The following is a 14,182-nucleotide window of genomic DNA, read 5'->3' on the forward strand; positions in this document are numbered from 1 at the left end:
CTGCCGCCCCGCTCTCTAGGGGGTAGAGTCGAACACGAGCAGGTGAAACCACCCTCCACCCTCTCCCATCAGAAATAGCTCAGCCACAGGTGTCAGCTTGTGAACGCCCAGCTTGCCTGTGGTGCAGCATGCAGACCTATTTCAGACACAAGCAAAACCGCCATTTCTTAAATGGATATCTAGCGCGTTTCTTTATGCACATTTGCTTGAAGGGGTTTACCCTTTGCAATAAGGGTACATGAATTTGTATTAAATGTAGCTGTTAGCAGTAATGAATTGATGTAAAATACATTGTAAGCAAGCATGAAATTAACTTTTCATTAGTTAATTTAACTGCTAATTAATGTATTGGTAACGTTAGTATTTATACATTAGTAAACCATAGGATAAACTTAGAATTACTCAGCCATTTACAAACACATTAACTGGTTTTTCATGTCAATATGACTTGGTGCTGACCAACATTGTTGTTAACGGTGTAGCCCCAATAAGATCTGCACAGCTGTTGGGCCCTTGAGCAAGGCCCTTAACCCTGCATTGCTCCAGGGGAGGATTGTCTCCTGCTTAGTCTAATCAACTGTACGTCACTCTGGTTAAGAGCGTCTGCCAAATGCCAATAATGTAAAATACAAAAAACAAAGCTGTAGAGATTGACTTTGCTAAAGTTAGTTAGTTGAAACTACATTAGTTAATCCCAATTCATAATTTTTTAACCCTTATTTTAAAGTTCTCCGGATCCCCGGAAATCTGAAAGTGTTTTTAAGGTTTCTGAAGGATTAGAGAACGTGCGCTTGACCCGGGCCTGCTGCGGGAAAAAAAAGGCACCTGGAGCTCTCCGGTCACCGATCACGAGTGGAGCGTGTGACGGAGGCGCTGCGAACACGCCCCGTAACCGCGGCGACGGGCCGGCGGGCGTGTCCCAGCAGGCCTCTGGGCGACAGTGGGCCTTCGTCAGAACTCTCCGGAGGTGTCGAAACTCTGAGGCCGTCTCTCTGTCTCTCTCCTTTCAGTAGCTCCCTTTAACTTCCTGCTTCGGGGGGGGGATCTTGTCGTCGGGCCTTTGCGGGGCGAAGGCGAGGGTCCGCAGAAATCATCGAGCCGTTCTGTCGCCCCCGCGATGCGCTGTCTGCCCCTGCCTCTCCCGGGGAGGGGGGGTATCAGTCAGGACGGTTGCCATGCGCCCACCCTCCTGGCTCTTAATGTGCGCAGGAAGCGTCTTCCTCTGACTCATGTCTGTGTGAGTGTGACTCGCCACCGCGCCCTGCTGAAGTGTGGCTCTCTGTGTGGCCCTCTGCGTGGCCCTCTGCGTGGCCCTCTGCCTGGCTCTCTGCTCTGCGTGGCCCTCTGTGTGGCCCTCTGCGTGGCCCTCTGTGTGGCCCTCTGCGTGGCCCTCTGCTCTGCATGGCCCTCTGCGTGGCCCTCTGTGTGGCCCTCTGTGTGGCCCTCTGCCCCGGAGAGAAGCCTGTCATTTCGCCAGTGTCCCTTTCTGAATGAAAGTCTTTAACACGCCTGTGTTACCTGGACAGTAGTCTCAGCCTTCGAGTTACCGATTGTGGGGTAATGACACTCCCCCCCCCATACCTCCCGTGGGGTTCTGCTCCGGGGACCAGAGAGCTGGGGCATCCCATCGCCCAGGTCAGGAGCCCGGAGCGGAGGTGGGAAAACTCGTAACCGGCTTCCTGTTTGTAGAGGGAAGTTTTGCCGGGAAAGAGCCGCTTGCGGAATTCGGGGCTGTGCTGGAGACGGGAAAAACAGGGAATGGCCATAAATCCCGGCGGGAATGCTCCTGCTGTGAGCCTCTTCAGCGGGAGCACGGGCCGGGCGGCCGATTCAACCTCACCTCAGTGTGGAGCTGCTTATTCTTACACTTTTGGAACACTGCGAAGAATTCTGTCTTAAGTCATTTAATGAGGCTTAAACTCGTTCTTTTTCTCTCAAGTAGGGAATATTAGCCTGTTTCGAGTTTCTGTTTTTTGAGATTAAAATTTTTTTCTTTTTTTTTTATCTTTAAGATTTTAAGTCTAAATATTAGACTTAAGTACTTGTTGAGAGTTGAGAAACTTTTTGCAGTGAGTTAAAATAATGTTGAATGAGTCTGCGTTTTCCTGCTCATCTCTTCTGATGTTGTTAGTGTGAATCAATGTCTTCATTGTTTCTTGACTTGGGACATGACTTGACGTGACATTGTTATTGACAGGAACTTCTTTGGCCATAATTCTGAAAAAAGGGAAACATTCATCCAGAGCCCATGACTTGCTGGTTCTTATTTTAGGTCCTCAGAGTAATGTACTAGCTTGTCTTTTGCCTTGAAAGTTTGAAGAAGTGTCGTGTATTTGGGTGCAGTACAGTTAGGTTGCTGACTGCTGAGGCAAGCAGAAAATGTTGTGAAATGCGTTTTTTTTTTTTAAACCTAACCTGCAGTGCTTCCAGGTAACTTTGAAAGATCCTGTTTGAAAAGGTGCATGGCAGTACATGCATGAAAGCACACACACATACACACACACACACACACACACACGATCTACCACGATCTGTGCATTGGAGAGGTAACATGACTTAAAATTTCTTCAACATTTATTGCAAACAATTATATCTTTAAAAACCAAAAAAAAAAACAGTAACTTGGAGAGTACAGTACTGCTGGTTACCATAGCAACAGACAGGAAGTGCAGCACAGGAGGTTTCCTGATCGTTTCCTCTTAATCGCGTAATGACATCTCACCGAACAACTGCAGGGGTGGTGGTGGGGGGGGGGGGTTTGTGCTGGGAGTAAGGATGAGAAGTTGAAGTTGTTTCTCATTTCACTTAACATTTTATTTTCGTTGGCATTTCTTTGGCAGCCTGCTGCAGACAAACACTCAGACGTGTTCTGCTTCTTACTCATGCACACACACACACACACACACACACACACACACACACAGACAGACTCATGTCCTCTTTGTTACTCATACACACACCCTCTCTTACACAGACACACACACACACACACACACACACACACACACAGACAGACTCATGTCCTCTTTGTTACTCATACACACACCCTCTCTCACACAGACACACACACACACACACACACACACACACAAAGACAGACAGACGCAGAATGCGCTGTGATACCTGTTTCAGTGTATTTCTTCTGATCGCTTCCGATACATAATTCATACTGTGAAAATGTACACTTTCATATCTGCCGATGTCTCTTTGCCAGCCGCTGTGAGAGAGGATATGTCTGGAGTTTCATGTTCCACAGTGTCCCCTCCTCTGTCTCTGTGAATGACGCTGGGTTGTCTGTTTCCCGTGTAGCAGAATTACGGGGCGGGGGGCAGCTGATGAAAATGACTGAATTATCACACCAGAGATGATTAGGAGCTCTTTTTTACCCACTTGGGCCCTAGGGGGGCTGTCTCTCTCTCTTTAAAAAAAAATTTTTTTTTTGCTTTTTTTTTGCCGAATGTTGCAAGCTCTTACTTCAGAGTTCCCCTCTGGCTGCAGTTTCAACCGAAATGTGAAACTGTCATTTTGTGCAGACTTTAAAAGTTTCCGTTTCTTCTCCCTAAGACGGAGGATGCAGCCGGGGCGCCCGAAAAACGGGCCGTTTTCAGTCCCTTTGAGTGCTGTGCGGTTGCACCTCTTAATCCCTCCAGTTACACTCTGAATACAATCCCGTCGGATTTACCCATTCACCCAGCTGAATTATGGGCAATGGTTCTCCTTCATCTGCATAAAACTGCACATGTGCCTCATGTTGATACCTAATAATTGTAATTAATAATTGCTTTGAATAAAGATAATCTGGTCGAGGACTTTAGATAGATGCTCCACTGCAAAAAAAGTCTTGTTTTTAGTCTTGTCCTGTCAGTCGAACATATTCGCTTGTTTTAAGTTGCCTTTTGCTTGTGAAGTGAAACTTCCGTACCCAATTGAGTCAAATGAGTTTTGCCTCACTGCCTTTTGTCTCGTGACAAAAAGGCAACAGAAGTAAGAATTAATTCTGAATATAAGACTTAAATACTTTTTTTTTGCAGTGTAGTCGTGTCCAATTAGTTGTCTTGTCATTACGCTGCAGACGAATAAAAGATAAAAATAAGACCACCATAAGTATTTTAGTCTTGGATTTAGTTTTAAAATCTTATTTCAGTTAAGACAAATCGATTGGTGAAATATTGCAAGAACGTAAAAACAAGCGAATGTTTTTTCTTTTTCTTGCCCCTCGCTCCACTCCTCTGGAGAGGCTGGGAATAGATGGGAGAAAAATGAGTAAAGGCGGAAATCGAGATGGCGTGAGGGTTCACACTTTTACACCAGGCAAGCTTAGTCAAATGCATTTATTCATGTATTTGAATCCAAAACCAATGGTATTTGAACCCAGGTCTGTGTGAAAGGATTGCATGTAAAAAAATAAAAAATGTAATCGGTGCAGGTTGCACTGGAGAAGAGTCTTGCGAAATTAGCGAATGCAATATGTGCAAAAATGATGAGGCTTATGGATGCACTCGAGTGCACTCATTTTAAATAAATCTAAACATCGGAGGCGTCTGCACATCAGAAGTGCGGATATGAATGTGCTTATGGCTGCTGCGTACTCTCGCGCGTGAAGTACCTTTTGATGAAGAGCAAAAAATGAGCCTCTTACAAATCCATTTATACATTCTGTCTCCTAAAACGACTCTCTTTGCATAGTTAAGTTGCCCCAGTGCTTCTGTGGTGGCGTGCACTGAGAAAAATTGCTTGTTGGGTAATGTAGTTACGCAGGTCTGGCACTATGGCTTGTGTTAAATCCACTTCTTTCTCCCGTATTGTAAGTACTGTGATTGTACTGTGGAAACACCTGCTAAATTATTGTTTTCATGTAATATGCCATTTTGTTAATTCAATGACTCTTCCAGTTTCTGAGGTTGAGGTATGTGGGGTGTAAAGTGAACAGGAAATCCTGCACTGCAAAAAAGAACATCAATCATTACTTTTTTGCTAAATAAGGAGAAAATATTGCCAATGAGGTAAGAGAATTTTGACTAATTTCAAGATTTACCAATGAGGTGGGAAAATGTTGCTTGTCAAGCAAACCGTAGCTTGAAATAATCAAATAATCAAATGTTTTCTAATAATAAGCAAATAAGTTTTATTACAATACTAAATACTTTTTTTTTTTGGGGTGGGTTCCTGATTATTATTGTTTTTTGCAGTTTATGGTGAATAAGACCGCTCAGGTTTGTCCGTCTTATCTGCCTCATCTCTGTGAATTCAGACTGAATGTGCAGTGTAGGCTAAACCACTTCCTCAACCCTTCAGTGGGAGATCTGAGATATGCGATGAGAATCTTCTTCACTAAACACTCTTCTGCTGATGTAGCAATCACGTTCTCAACTGAACATTCTAATGCTGATGGAGCAATCACATTCTCAACTGAACATTCTAATGCTGATGTCACAATCACGTTCTCAGCCTAACATTCTAATGCTGATGTAACAATCACGTTCTCAGCTGAACATTCTAATGCTGATGTAACGATCACTTGTGGTACGGGATCAAGAACTTGCTGACACCTTCGATAGGGAGAGCAAACCTGTGATATTCCTGCTTTGGGCTTTGAGCTGCAGAACCTGAGCTGAGCCGTTGAGCGGTTGGCTGTCCCAGTGACGCCTAGCGCAGAGGGAAGTGTGTGGACCGTTCCCACAACGAGGCCATTGATTCCGGTCTGCTTCCCGTTCGGAAAAGCTTCCGATTGCCCGGGCGACCTTTGACCTCGCTGATGAGCCGGTCCGCAGGGGGACTGTTTCTCAGATCAGTGCGGAGGCTGTGTTCAGCTCCCCGTCCCGCTGATTACTGCCCGATTACCTTCATTACCCGGAGTGAGAGACGCTGCTAACGCGGGCCTCTGCTTAGACCAGGGGTGTCCTGGCTGATCCGAAAAGGGCCAGGGTAGGTGCAGGCATTCACTCCAGCCCCGCACTAAGACACCTGATTCTCCTCGGCACCAACGTCTACATTGAGGGCCATGGCTAGTTCCTGAGTTTGACTGAGCTGTCTTTGTGCTGGGCTAAAACAGAGACCTGGGCCCACACCGGCCCAATCTCGAGAGGGACACTAATGTTTTTCAGGTTCTCCCTTAAGTATATAAAGAACATTTGCACAAAGTTTGAGCAGAATTGGTGTGGTCACCCCCTGCATACCTCTGAGTTCTCGCCCCTCTGGGCACCGTGAGGAGACGATCCCGGTGTTAGAGAAGCACCCTCTATGAGGACGGGCCCTAATGTGATCGATGTGAGGGTGTCTCCCCCTACTGGTCGGCAGGAAAACTGCAGAAAACCATTCAATTAAAATTCTGCCTTTTATAAACCGCTTCAGAACATCTGCACTTGCTACTTACTGTAAATTGCTGCTACTTACTGTAAATTGCTGCTACTTACTGTAAATTGCAGCCAGAACGTAGCCTGAAACTTCCTTGTTACCCTGTAATCCAGCACTTTAAGGGACATTTGCACCTGAGAAGCTGCAGGTGTCCGATCTTCACTGACGTAGACTCCGCAGCGGACTCATTCACGCAGCTGTGATGGCGGTCGCTATGGAAACGCTACATTTAACACCAGGCCAGGCTTCCAGAGCACCTGAGAGAGGTGGCTTTGATGGTGTGGACGGACCACGGCGTGAAACGCGTGCGAGTGCTCGGGTATAGAAGATGCAGAGAGAGAACGTGGTCCTCAGCTGACTCCAGAACACTGAACAACCACGCACTCACTCACTATGTGAGAATCAATAACGTTTTGCATCTGAGATCAGTCCCACTGTTTCCTGAATGTGTGGTTTTCTGAAGGCTTTCCTTCTACTTCTACTTTTTTTGCTTGGGTCTATACAGTGAGTTTCACACTTTTTACCTTTTTCCTGCCACTGTAATATTTGGGACAAATATAATATGGCTACTCCGGTGTGTTCAGTCACTTCCTTCATGCAGGTAAAGGAGGACTTTCAGTGTCGAGTCTTGATTCTCGACTCTGACTGCCTTTGCCGTCTGTTATTGGTTGTGCCAATGCCAGCCAAGGAAACCTACACAAACAAATAATGAAAAGCCAGGGACCAAACTATATTTTTAAATTATTAATTAAGAAGAAAGTGAGGACAAAATCCACTAATTATCTATCTATAGTACAGAGCCAGATCCAGAAGAATAGGCCTCTTTCCCAAGACTCTATATTTTTTTAAGCTACGTATTTTATCATTATATTTACCACAATGCGTTACTCGCCATTCTTGCATATTTTTCTTTTCACATATTTACTTAAATGTTGAATATACTATACATATTATATTACTGCGTCGTTAAGTTGCTGGTGCTTTGGTGATGCTGATGGTGACAGGTGGGGTGATTGAGTGGGAGAGACTTCCGCAGTAAACTCCAGATCTCTCTGCTCCTGGCAGCCTACTGTAGATTAATGCCACCCTCCCCTGCGTTCTGCACTGTCAATCACACAGAACCCCCCCCCCCCCCCCCAGAATCTCCCTCTCTACACCCAGAATCTCCCTCTCTAAACCCAGAATCTCCCTCCAGAATCTCCCTCTAAACCCAGAATCTCCCTCCAGAATCTCCCTCTTTGCATCCAGAATCTTCCTCTCTACACCCTGAATCTCCATCTCTACACCCAGAATCTCCCTCTCTGCATCCAGAATCTCCCTCTACACCCTGAATCTCCCTCTCTATACCCAGAATATCCATCCAGAATCTCCCCCTCTACACCCAGAATCTCCCTCCAGAATCTCCCTCTCTAAACCCAGAATCTCCCTCTCTGCATCCAGAATCTCCCTCTACACGCTGAATCTCCATCTCCCTCTCTCATACACCCAGAATCTCCCTCTCTAAACCCAGAATATCCCTCCCGAATCTCTCCCTCTACACCCAGAATCTCCCTCCAGAATCTCCCTCTCTACATCCAGAATGTCCCTCTCTCATACACCCAGAATCTCCCTCTCTCATATACCCAGAATCCCCCTCTCTAAACCCAGAATCTCCCTCTCTACACCCTGAATCTCCATCTCTACACCCAGAATCTCCTTCTCTAAACCCAGAATCTCCCCCTATACACCCAGAATTTCCCTCTCTAAACCCCCCTCCTCTCGTTCTCATTCTGGTCCTATCAGCACAGAGGGCCTGTGTTTCATCAGCGTGTATGTGTTGAGAGGGGAGCTGGGGAAAAGATGAATGATGATTCACAAAATAAATATTATAACAAATTGGCTTGTTATCCTTGTGCATTTTTTAAAATATAGGCACGCACCCATTTTTTTAAGCATACAGGCCTTTTAATTTGAAGGTCTGAAATGAGAGGCAATCTATTCCTATTTAATAACCTTCCTTTGCAAAGGTGTATTCATGCTCTCCTGAAAAGCTCTAGTTATGCTTAATGCGTTTCCGGCACTGAACAAAGAAGGACGCACTCTTTTATTTTATGCACTTAAGTGAGTTACCCTGTACACATGCACCTGCTAAGTGCTTAAATATAACCGTAAAGTGCAGTCCGAACAGCCTGTACTCGATGTGCCTCAGAACCTGCCTGTATACAGTTCTACCGAAGGGTTCTGCAGGGTCTAAATTCTACAGGGAAATTCTGCAATATTTAGAATGTAAATGAGAAGCCTGTCATGTTCACAATTCTACAGGAGAATTGTACAGTATTTATAATTCTAAATGAGAATCCTGCAGTATTTCGAATTCTAGCGGGGAATTTCTGCGGCATTTAGAATTCCACACGAGAACCCCCGCGGCGTTTTACGATTCTGCGGGAGAATCCTGCAGTATTTATGATTCCAAATGAGAACCCTGCAGTGTTTATGATTCTGCGGGAGAGTTCTGTGGCGGGGCGCGGGTTCCCGGGTCCGCTTGCTGAGCGGCAGCCTGCCCTGGGGTCGCGGTGGGAGTGCTCTAATGAGACTCAATAAACCGGCACCGCGGCCGGTACCGCCAAGCGGGGGACGGCCATTACTCCGCTCAGAAGGGCTGAGAGGCCTGGTGGTCCTTCTCTCAAACGGGCCGGGTGGTTCCGGCAGGTCCGTTTCGTGCTCCTGACTGCATCCGGCCTGCGGGCTCTTGAAGGAGAATGGGCCTGTTGAGCGGCCATTTTGTAAGTATCCGGGAAAGTGGCACAGAGGCACTCTCATATGTATACGAATTAGGTAAAAAAAACCCCACTGGAACCGTTCTGTAAATGAACACACACACAGCAGGGATCTACGGCGCTCCCATTTTAGGTGCTTTTGATCCTGAAAATGGGTGGGTGCTAATTTGAAAAAATAGTTTTAGAGCACATCATCTAACTGGGAAGCATCAGTGCGCTCCTAAAGTATTCGGCTTAAGAGTGTTATGGCAGCAGACGTGCAAGCGTGTTTTTCAAGTCAGGATGATATTTGTTTTGAATACACATTACTGGTGTACTTTTTCCAGGATGGAATGTTTGAAGGTACATCAGCATACATTTAGGGGAATTTGTCACACGCCATTTCGTTTGCATTTCATTTAAAAGCCTGTCAAAGAACATATTGCATTACTCGTAGTCGCCACTAGATGTCGCAGTTTGCCCGCCCTGCTTCAAAACCGCACTCGTTCCCGATCACTGACTGTGACATCACTGCATTCCAATCAACCATGTGGAGCCCATAATATCTATATTCAACAAAGGATATTTGGAAAATATGTGCCTACGACTCTCCAGAAGAAAGAAGAAAAAAAAAACCTTATTAAAGGGTTTGTTCTTCTTGTGGTTTGAATGTCGAGCGAGCACTGTGAGTTGAATGCAGATTCCCTCAGCTATAAAACGCTCTGCCTTTAGGGGGCGCTGTTGCTCTCTGTGACACGTCTGTTGAGCGCGGCCCCGGCCCCAGACAAAGGCTATTGTCAGGAGGCTCGTTCTCAATGCTCAGAAGAAGAAGGGAGAGCCAGTGCTTTCTATTAATTGCCACGGTGCAGTTTTCCGGAGTCCACCTGAAGGGCTTAGCTTTATCACGCTCGCCGGTAGCGGTCAACGGTGTGGCTGTCTGTTGTCCTCGGCAACCGCCCCCCACCCCCCCCCCCGCCGCCTCCTGTAAGTAAGACTCAGGGAAGGTTGCCAGGTGTGAATAAATCAGCGCAGTGTGCCGCCTCCTCTCCCAGCCCGGCCGGAGCGCCCCCGCTGAACGCCGCGCCTTATCTTCAGCGCGGCGGCGGGGAGCGGGATGAAGTCCAGCAGCCGGCCCGGCGCAGAGAGCATGATGGGTACCGCAGGTACAGCTCAGCGGGAGTGCGGCTGTGCTTATCTCCCTGAACGCGGGCGCTGAGGTTCCCTTTAAAGGGGCTCAGATCGGAGAGGTGGATATACAGAGCCCGCGTGTGTGGGCTCTTAGTGACGGACCGGCCCGGCTGAGAGACGCCCCCCCCCAACCCCCACCCCCACCCGCGGACTCGCTGGGGCCGACTATAGCAGGATGTCATAGGAGTGTGAGTCTGTGAGTCTGTGTGAGTCTGTGAGTGTGTGAGAGTCTGTGTGAGTCTGTGTGAGTCTGTGTGAGTCTGTGAGAGTCTGTGTGAGTCTGTGTGAGTCTGTGAGAGTCTGTGAGTCTGTGAGAGTCTGTGAGAGTCTGTGAGTCTGTGTGAGTCTGTGAGAGTCTGTGTGAGTCTGTGTGAGTCTGTGTGAGTCTGTGAGAGTCTGTGTGAGTCTGTGAGTCTGTGAGTCTGTGAGAGTCTGTGTGAGTCTGTGAGAGTCTGTGTGAGTCTTTGTGAGTCTGTGTGAGTCTGTGAGAGTCTGTGTGAGTGTGTGAGAGTCTGTGAGAGTCTGTGAGAGTCTGTGTGAGTCTGTGAGAGTCTGTGAGAGTCTGTGAGAGTCTGTGTGAGAGTGTGAGAGTCTGTGAGAGTCTGTGTGAGTCTGTGAGAGTCTGTGTGAGTCTGTGAGAGTCTGTGTGAGTCTGTGAGTCTGTGTGAGTCTGTGAGAGTCTGTGAGAGTCTGTGTGAGAGTCTGTGAGTCTGTGTGAGTCTGTGAGAGTCTGTGAGAGTCTGTGTGAGTCTGTGAGAGTCTGTGAGAGTCTATGAGAGTCTGTGTGAGTCTGTGAGTCTGTGTGACTGACTGACTGACTGAGACATGCAGGCAATGCTTAAATGGTTAGTGTTGATTCTGTGGTTCTGCAGGAGGATGGAGGTTTGGATGCTGGGCTTTAGGTGATGTGAGCGGAGCATGCTGCAAGGGCTGAGAACTGCACACACACATGCACACGCAAACGCACACGCACACACACACACACACACACACAGGCACACTCACACACACATGCCGCAGGGACAGCTGGTGCGCATATGTGCAGGGGGGACTCGGGCCGTAAACAAAAGACCTGCCACGTACAGCACAGCAGTGAGAGTGTGTGTGTGTGAGTGTGTGAGTGTGTGTGTGTGTGTGAGAGTGTGTGTGTGTGTGTGTGAGTGTGTGTGTGTGTGTGAGTGTGTGTGTGTGTGTGTGTGAGAGTGTGTGTGTATGTGTGTGAGAGTGTGTGTGTATGTGTGTGAGAGTGTGTGTGTGTGAGTGTGAGTGTGTGTGTGTGAGTAAAGCTCACAGTCAGATTCAAGCTGGTTCAGAAAACCCCTGTCACTCTGACACCCTTACCCCCTGCACACTCTGCACTCCGGCCCAAACTGCCTGTTGACAGGACCCCCTGTCTCGCGTACAATCCTCTTCCTCTCTAATGAAGCGGAGAGACGACCCCCCCCAGCCCTGCTCCTGGATCACACAGACCCCCACTGGGCGTTGTACGTCGCTCTGGATAAGAGCGTCTGCTGAAGGCCTTGTAATGTGATGTAATGTTGCTTCCGGTTACAAGCCCCGCCTCCCCCGGCCCCGTTGCCTTCGGTTACGAGGCCCAGCCTCCCGCCTTGATCTCGGGCCCCGCCTCGACGCGGCGTCTGCGAGCTTGCGGCGAGCTCAGTTTGTGTGTGTTCAGCGCTCCCGATGACTCCAAGGTCGGCTCAAGGATAGAAGTGAGAGTACAGATTCTTCAGCTGCGCCCAGAAGCGCGGCTCCGTGTTCTTAACTCGCTGAAGGCCAAACGTTCCCGTTTGATGCGTCTTCTGTGAATCGTGTGTACAGCCGGGTTCATTAAATCACGGTCCTCGAGGGCCCAGAACTGCTGGTTCTCCACTCTCCCTTTACCTGGGAGTCGAGGGTCAAGACTGTCTGGCCAAATAGTCGCACTAGTTGTCTGGGTATTTACCTGGGAGAAAAGGAAAACCAGGGCTGGATTTGGATTCAAGGGCGAGATTTGACGATCCCTGATATACGGTTTTGTGTTAGCGGATGCTCTGTGTTGCATTGTCCCAGAAGCTTCTGTTACTAACCAGAAACTGCAGTTATGAATCGGTTAATGGAAGGAACGCAGAAATTGAATATCTGGCGAACTTTTTTTATATCTGTGCTGAAAGATTCTAACAAGCCTCATTGGAATCCTCTCTCCACTCACAGCAATTGTGACATCACAGAGCAGAGCATTCTCCTCAGAGACAGGTGTTCTTCTGACAGCGGCTGACCTGGGGTCAGCGTGTGGGATGGTCCTTTGAGGTTCTACAACACAAGAGGCAGAGGGAAAAAAAAGGCAGACGCCAGCAGAAGGCCCTGACCTGGGACCAGTGTGTGGGTTTCTGTGAGAAACGGCAGGGCCAGTGGGGAAGAAAGAGGCGGCATAACTTCTCAGAGCCCGACCGATTTAGGACCGTTCCCAGCGGCTGAATTCTCGCCCTGACGAGCGAGAAAAGGCGAATCTCTCCCGTACCCGGGAACGATTTCCTCCTCAATTAGCCTCAGATCCTGCACTCCTGCCTGAAGAGGTGTTTCTGAAAAACCCTGCGCTTATGAATACACTTTTTTTTTATTTCCTTTCCCCGAACGCTTATCGTCCCGAATTTCTCCGCCCTCCGAGACACACCGGCAGGCGGCTGAAACGGGGCCAGGCCTGCTTCTGAAGAACCGGAGAGAGAGAGAGAGGGAGAGAGAGAGAGAGAGAGAGAGAGGGAGAGAGAGAGAGAGAGAGAGAGAGAGAGAGACGCGGGAGAGCAGGAGAGAGACGCGGAATTTTCTAGAATACATTTGAATGTTTAATGAGGTGTTTACTTGTGCATATATTAGCACAGCTTACCTGCGGGCGGGAGAGGGGAAAAAACAAAAGCGGGATCTGAGCCTCCCTCTCTCAGGAATACCCCCCCACCGCCCTCCCCCCGGCCCCAGGGCCTTCTGGGATTGTAAATGTCTGCGGTATAGAGGACAGAAAGCGGTATCAGTGGAGTAATGGAGTTAATTTGTGCGCGCGGGCACGCCGCTGACAGCGGGTAAGTGTTATTAGTGTTGCTCTCGATTGAATCACGATGGCGGAGGAGATTCCGCCGGGACGCCGGCCGTCTCCCGGGAGCTAATTTAGCCAAAATAAACACAAAGGGAGGAAAACGCTGTGATGTGCAAGAGGACGACCGCCAGGAACCCTGGTATTCCCGCTCCTGTGTGCTCCTTTTGGGATGCTGGTATTCCCACTGCTGTGTGCTCCTTTTGGGATGCTGGTATTCCCACTCCTGTGTGCTCCTTTTGGGATGCTGGTATTCCCGCTGCTGTGTGCTCCTTCTGTGTGCTGGTATTCCCACTTCTGTGTGCTCCTTTTGGGATGCTGGTATTCCCACTTCTGTGTGCTCCTTCTTTGTGCTGGTATTCCCACTTCTGTGTGCTCCTTCTTTGTGCTGGTATTCCCACTTCTGTGTGCTCCTTCTGTGTGCTGGTATTCCCACTTCTGTGTGCTCCTTCTGTGTGCTGGTATTCCCACTTCTGTGTGCTCCTTTTGGGATGCTGGTATTCCCACTTCTGTGTGCTCCTTTTGGAATGCTGGTATTCCCACTTCTGTGTGCTCCTTTTGGGATGCTGGTATTCCCGCTGCTGTGTGCTCCTTTTGGGATGCTGGTATTCCCACTTCTGTGTGCTCCTTTTGGGATGCTGGTATTCCCACTTCTGTGTGCTCCTTTTGGGATGCTGGTATTCCCGCTGCTGTGTGCTCCTTTTGGGATGCTGGTATTCCAGATTCTGTGTGCTCCTTTTGGGATGCTGGTATTCCAGATTCTGTGTGCTCCTTTTGGGATGCTGGTATTCCGGATTCTGTGTGCGACTTCAAAACGAGTCTCAGGAATGTAAATGGTAAT

This window comes from Conger conger, chromosome 9 (genome assembly GCF_963514075.1).
Source record: "Conger conger chromosome 9, fConCon1.1, whole genome shotgun sequence".
NCBI lineage: Eukaryota > Metazoa > Chordata > Actinopteri > Anguilliformes > Congridae > Conger > Conger conger.